We start from the raw sequence: 19,670 nt of genomic DNA on the forward strand, positions 1-19,670 counted from the left end.
ACCTAATGGTCAGGGGTCCCTTTACCTTTACCTTAATGAAATGTTGTAGCAGCAGATTTGGAACAGTCAAAAGAAAGTTCTTTACACGATGCATGTAATTCATTGTTACAAGATGTGGCAACCAGTGGCTTTAAAAAAGAGATTAAACAAAGTCACAGAAGATGGATCTATCACCAGCGGCATGATACCAAAATGGCGACTGCAGTACCAAACATCATACCCTCCAAGAGTCCTGATTTTCCAGGGACAGTCCCAGAACTATGAAAGCCATTCTGGCTTCTGATTTGGTTTCGGACTGTCCCTATTTCCGCCGCCAGCGCCACAACTACCGAGTTCAGTGAGGTGGGTGAGCCAGCATGATATATACTCAGAGTCGCAAAGTGATTTCATGCTCTTTATTCAGCTCATAGTGGTGAGGAGGAATGAATGAATGTCCCCTCAAAGTATCTGCTTTATATACATTATTTACACAATGGGCTGCACATGATTGGCTAATTCTGGAATTCTACTGTAAGCCAATCAGGTTGTGGATTCACTTATATCTGGAGCATGATTGGGTGGTTCCTGCCAACCAATCATACTGCTGCATTGTTCTAGGACCAATCAAACTGCTGCATTCTGAATCCTATTGTTCTAGGACCAATCAGACTGCTTTAGTTTGGATCCTATTCAACTCAGTACATAACACAGCACTTGTCCTGTGTGATGGCGGCAGCAGTGACGGCTGCGAGGAAGAATCCTGTTGCCTCTCCATGGTCTCTCCATGGCCACTGCAGCTGGCCTCCTCCCTTGGGCAGCTCATAGCAGCTGCTGGAAAGGAGGAGAGGCTGTGGCCACCAAGGACCAGCCCTGACCCCCCAGCTCTGAGGGGCAGGCAGAGGGCAGGGCCGCCCTGGATGGGAAGAAAGGGGAAGAAGAGTGGAGCACAAGGAGTTTTGATTTTTTTTATATAAAAAAATCTTGCCGCTTTCTATAATTTATTTATTGGTGTGTATTTTTCTTTCTGTAAATCTATCAAAGAATAGCAGAAAATAAAATCTGGATTAAGGGGTTTTCTCAGGACAGTGGAGGGTGTGTGTGATGTGTCCTATTGTTGTGCTGGTGGTGGCACTCGTCCTCCTTCTCATAGGAAATGGTCTGTGGGTGGGGGACAAAAATGTGGGGGTTGAGGAGGGACAGTTGTGGGGGGCAGTGAGAAATGTTCCTATAGTGGTACCTCGGGTTAAGAACTTAATTCAAATCCATCGTGGGGATTTGAACTGCCGACCTTCCGATCGGCAAGCCCAAGAGGCTCAGTGGTTTAGCCCACAGCGCCACCCACATCACATGTTGGAAGGTATTCAATATGGAGAATATATTGTTTTCTCGTGTTGTTTGTGGACCTCTGGGGAATCTCTGGGTGCCCTGCTCTTGGAAACAGAATGCTGGATTGGGTCAGTCTGACCCAACAGAGCTCTTACTACATTCCTATGTGCTTAAAAGTCTCCTCTTCTGGTTCAGCAGCATTGTGAGAATTAGGAAATCACATTAAACCAATCGCAGAGCTGCAACAGAAAGGCAGTAAGTGTGGACTACACAGTAGATCTGGAGAACCATGCTACGCCCAACTTTTCTTTAACAACAAAAATAAATCACACCTCAATGGCACCTTAAATTTAGCTATAGTTCTCTGCCTTGACTCAGAGATCCCCCTTTCCACCTGCTGATGCAGATGACACTGAATCAGAGATAAGAAAAAACTACTTATTCAGTGTTTCCCAATGCTTTGCAGCCTTGTGACACACAGCATAGAGATTTGGCCTTTTATCTCACAGGTCTTTGTCACCATACAAAGTCACCTTGAACTGCAGCTGCCAGGCAAATATCCCCCACTGCCTATTGTCATCGCTGACTGACACGACCCACCGTTGTTTCTTTCTACTGAAGTAATTTCCCTTTTCTTGCTTCCTTTAAAGTGACTTAAAAATTAATTCTGATGTCACACTGCATTTTATCATTGTATATTTTTATGAAGACCAATTGCTGGTGGAAATCTGAGTGGACACACTTTGCTCTGTCAGTAACATTATTCATTTATGTATTTTGTTAGTTGGCTAAAGCAAAGGACTGTGGAGTTTTGTTCCCTCATCAAGTTGCCAAAATTGAGAAAACTTCATGCAAAGGCTTATATTCTGTGGAAAGGTGATGCTGTGGACTGAGGGTTCAAATCTATCCCTTGAAATCAGGGGTGTCTGCCAGCCCTGCTGCTATCTTTTCCTATTTGCCATCTCCCTGTGATTTCTTCACTTTCAGATTCAGAGAAAAGGAGACCGCTGCATGAGTCTTTCCACACACAAAAATTTATTCCTTGGCTGAAGGGGGAAAATGGCCCTCCACAAGATGTTGTTTATTTGGAATTACAAAATTGAAAATTTAATTAAAATTATCCAAAACATTTTTTTAAAAAAACTTCCCTATACAGGGCTGCCTGCAGATGTATTCTAAAAGCTAGATAGTTGCTTATTACCTTGGCATGTGATGGGAGGGCATTCCACAGGGCGGGCACAGCTACCAAGGGTTGATCTTTCCTGTGTGTTTATCTTTCCTGGCTATTCCACAATACAGCTTTATTGGATAACCCCTAGTTTTACAAGGGAGATCCAATTTCTTCAAGCCATATATAATTTTATACACCTGTATTGTGTCTCCCCCATTACTCACCACTTTTCTAAGCTAAAAAGTCCCATAGGGAAGTTGATACACCCAATCGTTTTGGTTGCCCCTTTCAAGGTCTACCACACCTTTCTGAGGTGTGACCAGGACTGTACACAGTGTTTTAAGTATGGGTGGGCTGCACAGTAGATTTGTATAACAGCATTAGGTAAAGGGACCCCTGACCATTAGATCCAGTCGTGACCGACTCTGGGGTTGCGGCACTCATCTCGCTTTATTGGCCAAGGGAGCCAAGGTACAGCTTTCGGGTCATTTGGCCAGCATGACTAAGCTGCTTCTGGCGAACCAGAGCAGCACACGGAAACACCGTTTACCTTCCTGCCAGAGTGGTACCTATTTATCTACTCACACTTTGACGTGCTTTCGAACTGCTAGGTTGGCAGGAGCAGGGACCGAGCAATGGGAGCTCACCCCGTCGCGGGGATTCGAACCGCAGACCTTCTGATCAGCAAGTCCTAGGCTCTGTGGTTTAACCCACAGCGCCACCTGTGCATTATGTGCACCTGTGCATCATAACAGCATTATGACATTGCTATTTTTATTTTCAGTAGCTTTCCTGATGATCCTCAGCAGGGAATTTGCCTTTTTCACAGCAGCTGCACACTCCCTCAATTGTCTTTTAATACCAACTAGGGATGCAGCAAATGTTTTGGGGGGACATATCATTCCCTCTCAATTTTCCCTCAGAAAACTGTGCCTAATGGTTACCTGTCCCTTGGGTGCTGTTGCAGGACACAATCCGCCAGGAATATTTCTTATCTCATTGAAATCCAGCTCTTGCTCAGGTCTGGTTCACTTCACTGCCGCTTTCACAGCTGAGGTTCCCAATGGACTACATTCAGAAAGATGAATGACAGTGACAGCTGGCTCTGAAGTTGGAATAAGGCTAAAATATTGGGGAGGAGGGCGATTCTTCCCTCATATACACATATACCCCAGATCCCAAAATACAGCAGCTGAAAGCCACAACAGATGTGCTGTAGCAGATCAGAGACTGGGTCTCCTCCCAGTTTTGTTTTGTTTTTAAATGTTAAAAAGCTACAACCTGAGATGAGGAATTGGATCTGAATAGGGGTGTTTTCCCAGTAGTGATATATGGAAGTGAGAGCTGGACCATAAAGAAGACTGAGTGCCGAAGAAGTGATGCTTTTGAATTATGGTGCTGGAGGAGACTCTTGAGCAGGGGTAGACAACCTAAGGCCCATGGGCCGGATACGGCCCAATCGCCTTTCCAATCTGGCTCGCAAACAGTCCAGGAATGATTGTGTTTTTACATGAGTAGAATGTGTCCTTTTATTTAAAATGCATCTCTGGGTTATTTGTGGGGCATAGGAATTCGTTCATTCCCCCCCCCCAAAAAATATAGTCCGGCATACCACATGGTCTGAGGGACAGTGGACCGGCCCATGGCTGAGAAAGGTTCCTGATCCCTGCTCTTGAGAGTCCCATGGACTGCAAGAAGATCAAACCTATCCATTCTGAAGGAAATCAGCCCTGAGTGCTCACTGGAAGGACAGATCCTGAAGCTGAAGCTCCAATACTTTGGCCACCTCATGAGAAGAGAAGACTCCCTGGAAAAGACCCTGATGTTGGGAAAGATGGAGGGCACAAGGAAAAGGGGATGACAGAGGACGAGATGGTTGGACAGTGTTCTCGAAGCTACCAGCATGAGTTTGACCAAACTGCGGGAGGCAGTGGAAGACAGGAGGGCCTGGCGTGCTCTGGTCCATGGGGTCACGAAAAGTCGGACACGACTAAACGACTAAACAACAACAGGGGTGTTTAACCTTTTTTCCAGTGCCATTTTCCCAGTCAAAGCCACCCCTCCCTCTGAAGTCATTCCCTCCAACATTTCTCCGACGTCCCATTCCATAATGATAATTTTACTATTTATACCCCACACATCTTTGTGGGTTGCCCCAGCCACTCCGGGCACCTACCAACATATATAAAAACATAATTAAACATTAAATGTTAAAAAACTTCCCTATACGGAATTGCCTTCAGACTATGGTTATCAGATGTCTCCGTTTCCTGGGGACAGTCCCCAGATTCACAAATCTGTCCCCGGAATGTCCCTGAATTTCATTTAATGTCCCCAGATTTATATTTTAAGTGTTGTATCCATTCCGGAGGTCCGGTCGGATACCGAGGTTTCTGCAACCTAAGCGCTGCTTCTGCCCATGCTCACGCGGTGAAACCCAGTAAAATACTTCTGGGTTTGCGGCTCGTGCACCCCAACATTTACGTAACCAGAGGGTTACATAAACAGAGGTACAACTGTATATCTATATCTATTCTATGTATAAGTACATATATGTTGCTCTGTGCATTGTAATATATATGTTGCTCTGTGCATTGTAATGAGCACTGATGATCAGCTGCTGTTTCTAGAGCTAGTAGAAGATGGCATTTGCTAGAAGAAGTTTATCAGTCATAATTGATGGCCAGGGAGATGCTAATGAGGACACCCACACTGAGTTGCCAGGTGCAACTAGTGGGAGATGAGAACCAACACAAATTGCATCAATGAATTAGGGTAGTAAAGAGCTCAAAGCAAGAGGAGAGAACCAACATTCTCCACTTCTCAATTACTTGATGGATTTAGAACAGGGGTCAGCAATTTTTTTCAGCAGGGGCCTGGTCCACTGTCCCTCAGACCTTGTGGGGGGCCGGACTATATTTTGAAAAAATAATAATAAATGAATTCCTATGCCCCACAAATAACCCAGAGATGCATTTTAAATAAAAACGCACATTCTACTCATGTAAAAACACATGGATTTCCAGACCGTCCGTGGGCCGGATTGAGAAGGCGATTGGGCCGGATCCAGCCCCCGAGCCTTAGTTTGCCTACCCATGGTTTAGAAGCTCCTGGTGGGGAATTCCAGGGCTTCTCAAGTTCTGAAGAAGTTGGTTTGCTGGTTTGCAGGTGTGGCAAGAAAGTCAGGCTGCTGGGTCCAGAAATTTGTCATCCTGATATGAAATGCACCTTTGGATGGACAGGATCTGCTACAGCAGAAAGGAGAAACTGTGTCCATCTTACCAGAACAATAAATATCCATCTTGTATACCTGCAGGAGCGTCTCCACCCCCATTGTTCAGCCCGGACACTGAGGTCCAGAGCTGAGAGCCTTCTGGCGGTTCCCTCATTGTGAGAAGTGAGGTTACAGGGAACCAGACAGAGGGCCTTTTCGGTAGTGGCGTCTGCCCTGTGGAACACCCTCCCATCAGATGTCAAGGAAATAAGCAGCTATCCTATTTTTAAAAGACATCTGAAGGCAGCCCTGTTTAGGGAAGTTTTTAATATTTAATGCTGTATTGTTTTTAACACTTGATTGGGAGCCACCCAGAGTGGCTGGGGAAACTCAGCAGATGGGCGGGGTATAAATAAAGAAATATTATTATTAAAATTATAATAATAATAAATCAACAAACACTTATTCTCCTAAAAGTACCTGGAATGTCTACAAACCAGACATGCATACACAGACTGGCCTCAGCTGGGTACAGCTAGGGCTGCCATATGAATTGGCAAAATGTCCAGGAAAACACGTATGGCAGCCAGGGTGATTCCCGCCCCCGCCCCCTGCCAAATGGGAACAGCATGTTAGGTACAGCATGCTGGAACCACAAGAGCTCCAGGTGGGAGGAGATGCTCAAACAGCACCTGCCGCTTCCAGCTGTGTGTCAATGTTGCAGAGGATGTTGGGTCATCCCAGAGCAACGTGACGATGGATATTGAGCCCCAGCACCATTGCTGTATTGCAAGACATTGTGGGGTGCACCCCTTGGCTTGCCTGCTTCTTCTTATTATTATTTGGCACCCCTAAACACATTCCTCCTGCCAACCTAGCAGTTCGAAAGCACGTCAAAGTGCAAGTAGATAAATAGGTACTGCTCTGGCGGGAAGGTAAACGGAGTTTCCGTGCGCTGCTCTGGTTCGCCAGAAGCGGCTTAGTCATGCTGGCCACATGACCCGGAAGCTGTACGCCGGCTCCCTCAGCCAATAAAGCGAGATGAGCGCCGCAACCCCAGAGTCGGCCACGACTGGACCTAATGGTCAGGGATCCCTTTACTTAAACACATTCCTGCCCCAATGAACCATTTGAGTTGCTTGTGCAACTGTGCCAGGTGCTGCTTATACAGCTTTCAGAAAGCTGCAACGTTGGAGCAGCCATGGATGGAGGCGGTTTTTCTCACAAGCTGTTTTTCCCCCTGCTTTCAAGGCTCTCAAGGACACCGGTCTTGTGTTGCCTACCCATGTGCCTGCATGTGGATAGTCGTCACCGCTACCCTAGCAGAGCTGGGCTAGTAAAATCGAAGACCTCTGGTTCAAAGTCCCCTCCCTCGCAACTTTTATAGAGCAAAGAACTGAGTGCAGGAATCCTGCCGCAACTCCACGCCCAGAGCAGGCAATGAAACAGAGCGTTGGCTCCCTGCCCCTTGCTCTAACTGCTAGCTCCCACACCCCTTATCAGTCCTACTGAAGGTTTTTTTAAACTATGCAAGTCTGAAAGTTACTGGCACACAGCAGAGGGAGGGTGGCGGCTTCCATTTATCTCCGCGCTGCTATAACTAATGAGCCAAACTTCTGGCTGTTGCAGATTGATTCCTGCTCTTTAACTTGCCTTATAAGTCCAGCCTCCTTCCTCTCCTGCTTTGCTTTTCGTCCCCCCCCCTCCCTTTCCCTCGGCTGTCCATAAATCTGGTAACAATCAGAAGCGAGCAGTAGTGGGCCAGTGAGGCAGTGCAGGCCGGAATGAGGGAGAGGGGAGTGCGAGAGGCTGTGTGGATGCCAGGTTCCACAGTGCTTTTATAAACATGTTTGCCTTAAGCCAAGCGGTGAACATTTTCAGACTTTATATGGGAAAGGAGCAGAGAAACGGGACCTTTCAGGATCCTTGGGGCTCCCAGTCTAAGGAGGGTCGGAGCATCTTATCTGAAGCCCCCCCCCTTTGCTTTTCCTCCTCAGGTTGGAGTTGGCAGGTGCTGTGAGTGGCAGTGGACACACACACAGAGAGACACTTCAAGTGCCACCCCTGCTAATATTTTTGCTAATATTTTTCAGGCTATCTGTTTACCTAACCATGAACTAGAGATATGAGAGGCTCTGTTGGTACAGTGGTACCTCAGGTTACATACGCTTCAGGTTACATATGCTTCAGGTTACAGACTCCGCTAACCCAGAAATAGTGCTTCAGGTTAAGAACTTTGCTTCAGGATGAGAACAGAAATCGTGCTCTGGTGGCACGGCGGCAGCAGGAGGCCCCATTAGCTAAAGTGGTGCTTCTGGTTAAGAACAGTTTCAGGTTAAGAACGGACCCCCGGAACGAATTAAGTACTTAACCCGAGGTACCACTGTATTTGTGCTGAGGCACAGGGGACCTTTTCCACAGTCTTCAGCAATGAGCCCTCAAAGAAGGCTCCTGAGAGTTGAGAAAAGACCCTTCACTCTTATGAACCCAAAAAGGTCCACGAGGTAGCCTTGGGCGCACTCCTCAAGTGAACCGCTGCTACCACCTAACCCTCAGCCTCCAGTAAGAGCTGTTTGACCGCGGAATGGATTCCCTCAGGAGGTTGTGGACTCTGCCATCGACATGCATGCCACTTCCAGCCCCGGAAGGGGGGCAGAACAGGCTTACGCACACAAAGACCCGGAATGCAACCCCTGCACAAACGGGGAGTTGCCTGCATAACATAAAAAGTAGGCACCATATTTTTCGCTCCACAAGACGCACCTGACCATAAGACGCACCTAGTTTTTAGAGGAGGAAAACAAGAAAAAAAAAATCTGAACAAAACAGTGGATGTATGATTTTTGTGGTTCATGCTGTGGCCACAGACATGTGATTTGACAGTGAGTTTGGGGTAAGTAAAGGTAAAGGGGCCCCTGACCATTAGGTCCAGTCGTGACCGACTCTGGGGTTGCGGCGTTCATCTCGCTTTATTGGCCGAGGGAGCCGGCATACAGCTTCCAGGTCATGTAGCCAGCATGACTAAGCCGCTTCTGGTGAACCAGAGCAGGGCATGGAAACGCCGTTTACCTTCCCGCCCGAGCAGTACCTATTTATCTACTTGCACTTTGACGTGCTTTCGAACTGCTAGGTTGGCAGGAGCAGGGACCCAGCAACAGGAGCTCACCCCGTTGCAGGGATTTGAACCATCAACCTTCTGATCGGCAAGTCCTAGGCTCTGTGGTTTAACCCACATCACCACCTGCGTCCCTTGCGCCACCCGTGTCCCGAGTTTGGGGTAGCCCAATGCAAAAATCCTGAGGATCCATGTGGAACCATGCTTTGTAACCACGTTTTTGCGCCATTACGGCCCCACAAAACAGTGGATGTGTGATTTTCTGGTGCAGGCTTTAGCCATGGACATGCTATGTGATCGGATGGTGAATTTGGGGTGACCCCAAAATCCTGAGGATCCATGGGCTTTTACCTCCCCCCCCCCGGGCAGCCTCCGTTATCGATAGTGTCCCTTATCTCCCTCCCGATCACTTGCCAATCAGCTGCTCAGCAGCTTTGTTTCCACACCCCCTTCCCTCTTTTTTTTTAAAAAAAGCACAATTTGCTTTTTGCCCCTGGGCAATTTGGCTCCAGGGACCAGCATTTGCTCCATAAGACGCACAAACATTTCCCCTTACTTTTTAGGAGGAAAAAAGTGTGCCTTATGGAGCAAAGAATATGGTAGTTTTCAGAATTCAACAGAGCAGAAAGGCCCGGTCTGGCAAGGTCTCTTTTCTCCTGCTGGAAACTGGGGGTGGGGAAAACCTAAAGGGCAACCAATCAAGGCCCTGAACCATTGGATTCAAGGTATAAGAAAGGAGATTCCAACTAAACATAAAGATGAACTTTCTGTAAGTAAGAAAGTTTCCATTTGACGTTGGAATGGACTCCCTTGGAAGGTGGTGGACTCTCCTTCCGTGGAGGTTTTTAAGCACAGGTTGGAGGGCCACCTGTTATTGATGTTTCACTTGAGATTCCTGCATTGCAGGGGGCTGGACTAGATGACAACTGGGGTCCCTTCCAACTCTGTGATTCTATGATTCTTATTGCAGCCAATGAAAGGCATGTTTATTAAAATTAAGGTGGGTGGGTTAAGCAGGTATAGAACAAGTTCTTGGTAACAAAGGTGCCATGGGTGCCATGTTGCTACAGAAACTGTCACACACTTGCATCATATTTAGATGACTTTCTACCTATACACTTAACACCTGCTGAGCTTGTTTTAAGGATGCGCTCTGTGAAAACGAATGGACACATTATATTCAAGGCCACCAGAGTGTGAGGATCAACAATCATTGAGTAAATGGTTACTATGGGATGCAACAATATCCAAACCAGTGCAAAGTCAATACAGTGGTACCTTGGGTTAAGAACTTAATTCGTTCTGGAGGTCCATTCTTAACCTGAAACTGTTCTTAACCTGAGGTACCACTTTAGCTAATGGGGCCTCCCGCTCCTGCCGCGCCACCGGACCACGATTTCTGTTCTCATCCTGAAGCAAAGTTCTTAACCCGAGGTACTATTTCTGGGTTAGCGGAGTCTGTAACCTGAAGCGTCTGTAATCTGAGGTACCACTGTACCTTCAGAATTAGCCAAAGCCATTTGAGTTGCACCCAAGTAGCAAGTGATCAAAGGCACATGAACTTAAAGTACACGTATCTATGTGTTTTCACTCCTTACAGAACGAAGATAGAGATGATGGATAAATCTGACTGCACACTGTCATCTGGAGGGTAAGGCTTTATCCAAAATGTCCAGTGAATGGAACTAGTGAACCACAAACTTGCATGCCTGTTGGAGAACACATTTTGTGTTCCACTTGCATGCCAAATGGCCTCCTTTATTACATTCGCCATGCAATGCTGTGTAGTACATGTTTATTCAAAAGGAAGTTCCAGTGTGTTCTGCAAAGGATTGCAATCTATGCACAGGGAATTTGCTCCTCATTTATTCAAAGTCTTTGCCTAGATATTCTATAGTGAAAAGTTGGAGAAACAAAAGTGCAACGTGTCTGTCTGAATTTAAGGGCAGCTTCTGGTTCTCTGGGGATTTTAAAGTAAAAAAAAAAAGCTAATATAAGAGGGCCAAATGAAACAAAATGATAAGTACTAAGTAAACTCTTACTATACTAACTCGTCACAGTTAAGTCTGGAAATTGGCATGTTTTGATAAACTCACCAATAAACTTAGAATGGCACAAGGTAGAAAATGAAAGGACTCCTTTATGATAGAATGGCACTGTTTTATTATATATACTGTGAATAATTATTATAAAGGACTTCATACTTCATATAAGCATTTTTGGCTGATTTGACTATTTTTATGTTATCTTTTGCAGACCTCTAGGACCTGGATATGTGAAGTGAACTTGAATCGACTTCAGGTTTGGATGCACACTTTATCTCTCAGAGAGGGTGGCAGGGTAATTTTGTTGGTTTGTTTCCATTTTCAAATTCTATATTCATATGGTTCTGTACTATAGTAACCAAATAAAATATAATTAAAAACAGACAAGCAAGGTAAACAATAATGTTTTTGGGGAAAGTCAGGAGTGATCCAAGTCACATGGTCATTTTAAAGGAGGAAAATTCACCACAAGGTAATAATTTTCAGGCTGTGGGAGCTCACCCCATAGTGAGGCGTTCATAAGATCACTTTACCATGTGAAAAGTGAGGAGAAAAAGTCACAGCAGGGTGACATTTGTGTAATTCTCACACAATGAAATTGATAAGAGCACACAGCTTCCTGTTTAAGACCCAAGATTCTGTCCTAGTCATCTCCAGTTAAAGTTGAGATAGCCAGGATGAAAGAACTGCTACCTGGCCAAGAAGGCATTAATCCATCAGACTAAGAGCTTGATGACGTACAAGACATGCCCTTACGACTTAACTGTGGCCGGATTGTGCCCAACAATCCTTCAAACAAGCCCTTTGCTGAGCTTAATTTCAGGTGGCCTATGTGGCTTGTTTCACAGGTGGTACAAAAAGTTCAAAATGTGCCAATAGCTCAGGATCAGAGCACATATTTTATATATCTGTGGCAACGTCTAGTTCAGAAAGGCTAACAACATCAGCAACAAAAATCTTTGCCAGAGATTTTGGCGAGGCACTGTCAGTAGACTGTAGTGTGGTAAATGTGCCATTGGTCCGTCCTGATGTCTAGGCAAGTTTGCATTGTTCCACAATGCGGCATCCACATAGTTAACGCCAGTAGCCTTCAAAGCTCATTGTGTCACTTGGCAAATGCAGCCTCACCAATTCCTGAGGGAGCTTCTGAGAGTTTAATTTTTCCTGATGATGTGAGGCTAGGATGCGTGGAGGCTGAATCAGAGCTCCCTCCTTTCTCCCCCGCCGAGTGCTGTATCTTAACTAAGAATGAGCATTTCCATTTATAGAACCCTAGTGGCTGGGTTGACGTCACCGCCCCATGAGCTTGGTAAACACAGTGTGTGTGTGTGTGTGTGTGTGTGTGTGTGTGTGTGTGTGTGTCTTGCTTCCTAGACCAGAGAACAAAACTGCTACTGGGTTGCTACTGCAGCATCCCACTTGGCAGGGCTGTGGCTGATGTTTAGTGCTCCAAAAGATGTGGCATCCATGGCTCATGGGTAGAGATGGATGAGGAGTGAGGTCACTGCTTAGAGATCTCCCATGCAAGGGAAGGGAACCCACAGGGCTGCCCTAGAAGCAAGATGTCCCAGCTGGTTCACAGCGCTGCCTGGGTGACTGTTCCATTCCTTAGCACTGTGTGCAAGAGCAGAGCGTGGATGAAAAAGTTAGACAGGTTGCAGAGCTGACCTGAGTAATCCAGGGATGTAGTTGAGAAGCGCCAAATGTGCCATCCAGATTGTAAGGTATGCAAAACACACTACCCACCCTGTGTCCAAGCGTTGTTATTATTATTTTTAACCTCAGGCTTTTCCTGCTCTTTAAAGCTGAATTGGAGCAAACGTCAACTTGCAAGTCCATTGCCACGTTGCTTTTCAAGGGAAGATCCATGATTGGGCAGCACTAAGAATTGCTTGGCTCAGCACCCTGACTGTATTTTTACAACCAGAGATAAACCAGTAAGAAAGGTTAGGTCTCTGATTGGTTCCAGGACAGCATTTCCTTAAGGACAATGAGACTGTGTGAAGCACTCTGAACACTCAAGTACCATATAAATCAGGGGTGCCAATTTGAATAAAATATGGGGGGCATGTAAACCCCACCCCGCATAATCAAACATGGGACACAGCATACATGCACCACCTGAATGGCAATGCCCATCAAGTTTGGGGCGGCGGTCCCCTCAAATATTTTATTGGGGGACCAAAGGGAAGTTGACCCCAAGGAGTTGGCTCCTATGATATAAATGCAGTCGCTGCTATTACTTACGCAGAACTTTTAGTTGAATGACTCCATTGCTCAAAAGCTTTGCCAGCTACTCAGACATAAAGCGTCGTTAGCGAAAGCTACCCCTTTTCTTCCTTTGTATATTATCCACTCTAGGAATCAACTTGGCCAGATACGGTGTCTTGTCTAGCTGTTCATTTTGGTTTAAGAGGTATTCCTTTTGTTCCTAGTTGCTTCGTCCATATCCCCTGCTGCCACCCAGTTCCTAATCCATTTGTAGACACCTCTCTTAATCGAGAGGGACACAGGTGGCGCTGTGGGTTAAACCACAGAGCCTAGGACTTGCTGATCAGAAGGTCGGCAGTTCATATCCCCGCGACGGGGTAAGCTCCTGTTGTTCGGTCCCTGCTCCTGCCAACCTAGCAGTTCGAAAGCACATCAAAGTGCAAGTAGATAAATACTGTAGGCACCGCTCCGGCAGGAAGGTAAACAGTGTTTCCGTGCACTGCTCTGGTTCGCCAGAAGCGGCTTAGTCATGTTGGCCACATGACCCAGAAGCTGTACGCCGGCTCCCTTGGCCAATAAAGTGAGAAAAAAAAAATTTAAGAGCTATCTTAAGGACTACTATAAACTTAATGAATGTTAAAATGTTGTGGTTGCTAGAAGTAACAGGGTACAGGGATATAAGGCTAGATAATAAAGGAGGACTAAGATGACAGAGATTAGAAAGTAACAATTGGAAGTTGCTAGTTCAAATATGGACACTGGGATGCAGAGAGGGGAGGTATGGGGAAGTCCAAGAAAAGAGGTTTATGAAAATATCTTTGAAAGTATTTTGTATGTTTGTTTTGTTTTGTGTTTGTTTGTTTTTCTTAAAAATGCTGTAAAACCAATAAAAATTTATTAAAAAAAAAAAATAAATAAAGTGAGATGAGTGCCACAACCCCAGAGTCGGCCACGACTGGAGCTAATGGTCAGGGGACCCTTTACCTTTACCTCTCAATGGAAGCAGCTGCATACATTTTTAAAGTCTGCAGTCTTCCAGCTGAGCAGGAGGCCAGGCTGGGCCTGTTGTTCTTGGGTCCTGGACACAATTTGTTCTGGGGTCATCTCAGCTTCCCAGTTATTTTTATGTGAATGGTGTCTATCCATGGCTCACTGCATCAGGTGTAGTACTTGAGAAACACAGAGGGGAAAACGTGAAAGGAGGCACAGTGGGAAGAAGGCTTCAGGGTTGAGATATCCATATGTGGTGCAGACTTCTCTGCCAACAACATGCCTAGGGTTGCCATATTTCAAAAAGTGAAAATCCAAACACAAAAGTTGTTGAGGTTTGGGGTGCCATACTTCCTGATTTTCCCAGACATTTAAGTGTTTTCTACCCGGGCACTGTTTCCAATAGCCAAATCCTGGCTATGTCCGGGAAATTTCAGATATATTGCAGCCCTAACACCCACTGTCAGGGGTTCAGAGACAGAGGCACAGGTGAGGGAGGAGACGGAGAGCGACGAGGAAGAATCACAGGACAGTGAGGAAGAGGATGACAATGACTTGAGATCTTCCATGAGTCTCTCAAGTGAATCGGAGGATTCTCAGGAGGGGGCGCCCCTAGTCAGGACAAGGGGGGTCACAGGGGGGAGCTGCCAGGAGCAGGGAAGCAGCAGGGAAACCCCGAGCGGGAGTGGGAGATCGGGACCGGCTTCCCAGCAGGAACGAAGGGAAGAGAGGGGAGTTCCCAGTGTGACACACGGAGCGGAGCAGGAGAGAGACAGGGGAAGGAGATCGGGGGAGGACGTCCTGCCGGAAGAGGCGGAGAGTGGTACAGGGAGTAGTGTAAGTGTCAAAAGGAAGGTCAGGGGTAGCGAACGCGCGCCAAGTTCAAATGTGGAGGCGCGCGGAAATGGAGAAAGCCCGGAGGAGGAGCCTAGCCCCAAAGCACGAAGGAGGGGGGAACAGGCATCTGAGGGATCCGCTTCAGGAGAGAGCAGGAGGGAAGGAACCCAGGGGGGCAGAAAGACCCTGCGGAAAAGGAAAGACAGGAAGAGGTGGTCTAGCACAAGCCTCTTAAGTTGGTGTAGAGGCGGGACCGATTCAGAGGGGACTTCAAATGTCTGACGTTAGAGACTCGGGGCTGCGCGCCTCGGTTGTGGAACCAATAATGAACTGCAATAAACATCCTTGTATATAAGAAGAGCTTGGCGTTGGTCTTTTGTGAGCTGAGACCTGAGGCAGCCCCTGACAGTAAGTCCCCTCCCAAACTACGCAAATTTTTTTTTTGCAAAGCTCACGAAGTTTGGCAGCCATGAGTATGGAGCAGCAGATAGCTGAGCTACGCAACGCAGTCTCCCGGCTTACCACTGAGGTAGTGGTCTCCCAGAAGAAGGGGGAAGAGGCGGAAAAGCGGTGCCAAGATCTGCAAGCCAGGTGGGATCATGCATGCCAAGTGGGGTTCCCGGGGACCAAAGCTGCTGGAGTAGCACTGGGCAGAAGAGGGGGCAACTTGGTAGCCCACTTCGATGGGAACTTGCAGCAATACCCCAGTTTTAAAGCAGACGTAGAATATGCGTTGCATTTGCTTCGCGACGACTTTAAAGATGAGGAGGAGAAAGTGGGTTTCATTGTGTCCCACTTGCATGGGGAAGCGAGGGCTTGGCTGCGCAATCTGTGGCGCGAAGATTGCCCTGCTCGAAGGGACTCTGATGAATTTCTCAAATGCATGGACGCTTGCTTTCAGTCTAGCGTGGATGTGGATGTGGCACGCCAGCAGATCCATGGTTTAAGGCAAGGCTTCAGTACGTCAGTACCATGCTCGCTTTTTCGCCTTGCTGAATGTGCTGCGATGGGAGAAAGATTCTCTGGCTGTCAGAGACTTATTTTGGGAGGGGCTCTCTGGCCCGGTGAAGGACGAACTGGCTAGGGGGGGACAGACCTAAAACCCTGGCAGACGTGGTGCAACGTGCGCTTGCCATTGGAGTGCGCCAGGAGGAACGCCCTTGGCGCAATGAGGGGGGTAGCCGGCTTCACGCACCGTCTAGAGTGCCTCCTTTGTTTCCCAGAGATCCAGGACGTCCGCGTCTCTCCCCTCAGCTGCAGCCAGGGGAGGAGCCTATGGAACTGGGGAGTGCAAAGGCTCAGTCAGTGGCCGGAGCCCCAGCGTCCAGAACAGTCAAAAAGAAGCCTCCTAGAGGGAACAGGAAGTGTTACATCTGTGACAGTGCAACGCACATGGTGAAAGAGTGTCCCCAGAGGCTCCGGCAGCACACTGCAGCCTTGGCAACAGTAACTGCAGCAGCACAGCATGAAGAGCAGTTTCAGGGAAACGACAATGCCTGGCTGGAATCAGCAATGTTGGGGCACAGCCAGGCGAATCAGTAGAGCAGTCCCCAGCGCTTTTGCAGCCTACAGACCCCCTGCCACCCAAACCTGTAGTGCAGCTCACTGCAACCCTCCAGCTACCTAATGGACGCACCCTGGAGGTCCCCATCACAATTGACAGTGGGAGCAACGCAGACTTCGTGGGGGTGCAGTTCGTCAAGCAGCATCGCATAGAGCTTCTGCCAGCCACGCTGCCATTGAACGTCGTCACAGTGGATGGCAGGAAGCTGCTGGGGGGGCAAGTGGTACAACAGACGCCGCCCATGGTGATGCAGATTGGCAATCACCGAGAAGTCATCAGTTTCAACGTCACCCGCCTGTCAGACACGCCTATAGTGTTAGGCATGAGTTGGCTGGATAGGCACAGCCCGACCATGGCGTGGTACCAGCGGCAGCTCACCTTCGGCTCGTCCTATTGCGCGCAGCATTGCATCCAGACCGGTCAGGAGGAGGAGGGCCAAGAGGAGGGGCAGCAGCTACGTCTCAGCATGGCGCAAGCAGTACCCCTCAAGTACAAGGGGTTTTTGGAGGTCTTCTGTGAAAAGGAGGCTGACCAGTTGCCACCTCACCGGCCCTACGATTGCGCTATTGACCTCTTGCCAGGGACAACGCTGCCGCCTGTGAAGCTGTATTCCATGTCCGAGGAGGAGCTGCAGGAGCTCAGGGAATTCATAGATCACAATCTGCAGCGGGGATTCATCCGAGAATCGAAGGCTGTAGGGGGAAGTCCTGTGTTTTTTGTGAAGAAGAAAGACACGCCCCAAAAGAGGCTTATCGTAGACTTCAGATTCATAAACTCAAAGACAAAACCCACGGCCTTTCCCATGCCCAAGATTGACGACCTGCTCGCGACGGTGCGGAAAGGGAAGATCTTCACCAAGTTGGATCTCCGCGGAGCTTACAATCTCATACGCGTGCGAGAGGGTGATGAGTGGAAGACGGCCATGTTCACGCCGTTGGGCACCTACGAATACAGAGTTATGCCGTTTGGTCTCCAAAATGGCTCCCACTTTTTCCAAGCTTTTATGCATCATGTGCTAGCGGGACTCCTCTACAAGAAGTGCGTATGTTTCCTCGACGACATTCTGATCTTCTCAGAATCGCCGGAGGTTCACGAGAGCGACGTGAAGGAGGACCTGCAGAGGCTACGGGAGCACAGGCTCTACGCCAAGCTGGAGAAGTGCCAATTCGACGTGACGGAGGTGGATTTTCTGGGCTATAGGCTGTCCGACAGGGGACTAGCCATGGACAGCGCCAAGGTCCACGCGGTGTTGGACTGGAAGAGCCCGCGAAATCGGAAAGAGGTCCAGAGGTTCGTCGGCTTCGCCAACTTTTACCGCAAGTTCATCAGGGGTTTCGCCAAGGAGACGGCAGCTATCACGGACACTCTCAGCTCCAAGACGAAGAAGTTCACCTGGACGGACCAAGCGGAGCAGTCCTTCAGGAGACTTAAGAGTCTCTTCGCGTCCGAAGAACAGCTGCTACACGTGAATCCTGGCAGGCCCATGAGGGTGGAGACTGACGCATCTGACAGAGCGGTGGGGGCCGTCCTCTTACAGGAAGACCCGCAGGGAAACTGGAGGCCCTGTGCTTTCTACTCCCGGAAGCTCAGCAAGTCAGAGCAGAACTACACCATTTGGGACAGGGAGTTGCTGGCCATCCACGCAGCTTTCAAGGCGTGGAGGCACTTTCTCATCGGAGCCAAGCACACCGTGCAGGTCCGCACGGACCACAAGAACCTAGAGTACTGGCGCACGGCAAAGCTACAGAGCCAGAGGCACATACGCTGGGCGGACTTCTTTGCGGATTTCGATTTCAGGATAGAGTACATCCCAGGCGACAACAATGTCATAGCAGATGCGCTCTCCAGGAAACCGCAGTATCTCGAGGCAGCGGCACCGGTGGCAGCCAAGCACATTTTTGCACCGCAGGCGTGGGCGTGCGCTTCAGCCGCCGTGGACCTGGAGGCGGTGCGTCGCGCGTTGCGGGCGGATCTGTTCGCACAGTCCAAGATGGAAGAGGTGCGGAGGGGCACAGCGAAGGACGACGAGTTCCAGATACACGACGGCCTGCTGACCCGTAAAGGTGCTCTCTACGTGCCGGGAGACGATCTCCGCGCGAAGGTTCTGCAGCAGTTGCACGACGCACCCCGCGCTGGCCACTTCGGCAAGGAAAAGACGACGGAATTAGTGGCCAGAGACTTTTGGTGGCCCCAGATGCGAGGGGAGGTCGCGGAGTACGTCGCCAGGTGTGACACGTGCCAAAGGTCCAAGCCAGTGCACCAGAAGCCAGCGGGACTGCTGGAACCGCTGGAAACGCCACTGCAACCGTGGGAGAGGGTGGCGCTGGACTTTGTCACTGATCTGCCCAGTTCGCGGGGCAAGACGGCGGTGCTTGTGGTTGTAGACCTGTTCACCAAGATGGCGCATTTCATTCCTTGCGCGAAGGTGGCGACAGCGGAGCAGACAGCCAAACTGTTCATCGACAACGTGTTCAGGGTGCATGGGTTGCCACGGTCCATTCTGTCCGACAGGGGGCGCCAGTTTGTGTCCAGCTTCTGGCAGAAGCTCCTTGGGATCCTTCACGTCAAAATCAACCTGTCGTCGGCGAGGCATCCGCAGACCAACAGCCAAGCAGAGAGGGTCAACGTGATCATGCAGCAGTACCTGAGATGTTACGCCAATCAGCGACCCGCGGCTTGGGTGGATTACCTGCCGATGGCTGAGTTTGCCTACAACAACACGAAGCACGCGTCGACGGGGGTGACGCCGTTCTTCGCTAACAATGGAAGGCATCCCAGAACCTTCCCGGGGCTTGTAACGACGGGGGAGGGGGCACCACAGGAAGCCGACCATTTCGCAGCAGAATTGCAAGAGGTCCACGACAAGCTACGGAGACATTTAGAGCTAGCTAAACAAGCCTATAAGGTGCAGGCGGACAAACACAGGAGGGAGGGGGAAGACATCCAGGTGGAAGACTGGGTATGGTTAGCGGCCCAAGCGGTGCCGGCCAAGTCGTTAGCTAAAAAGAAGCTAGGACACAGGCAACTAGGGCCGTACCAAGTTGAGGCCAGGATCAATCCCGTAGCGTTTCGATTGGCCCTCCCAGAGGGTTCCAGAATGCACCCGGTCTTTCATAGGTCGGTGCTCACCCCCTACAAGGCCCCACACAGATTTCAGGAGTCAGGGACGGCACCAGAACCAAGCAGGGAGTCGCCCAAGAGGGGGAGGTCACCTAAGG

This window comes from Podarcis bocagei (genome assembly GCF_964188305.1).
Source record: "Podarcis bocagei genome assembly, chromosome: 17".
In the NCBI taxonomy this organism is placed as follows: Eukaryota; Metazoa; Chordata; class Lepidosauria; order Squamata; family Lacertidae; genus Podarcis; species Podarcis bocagei.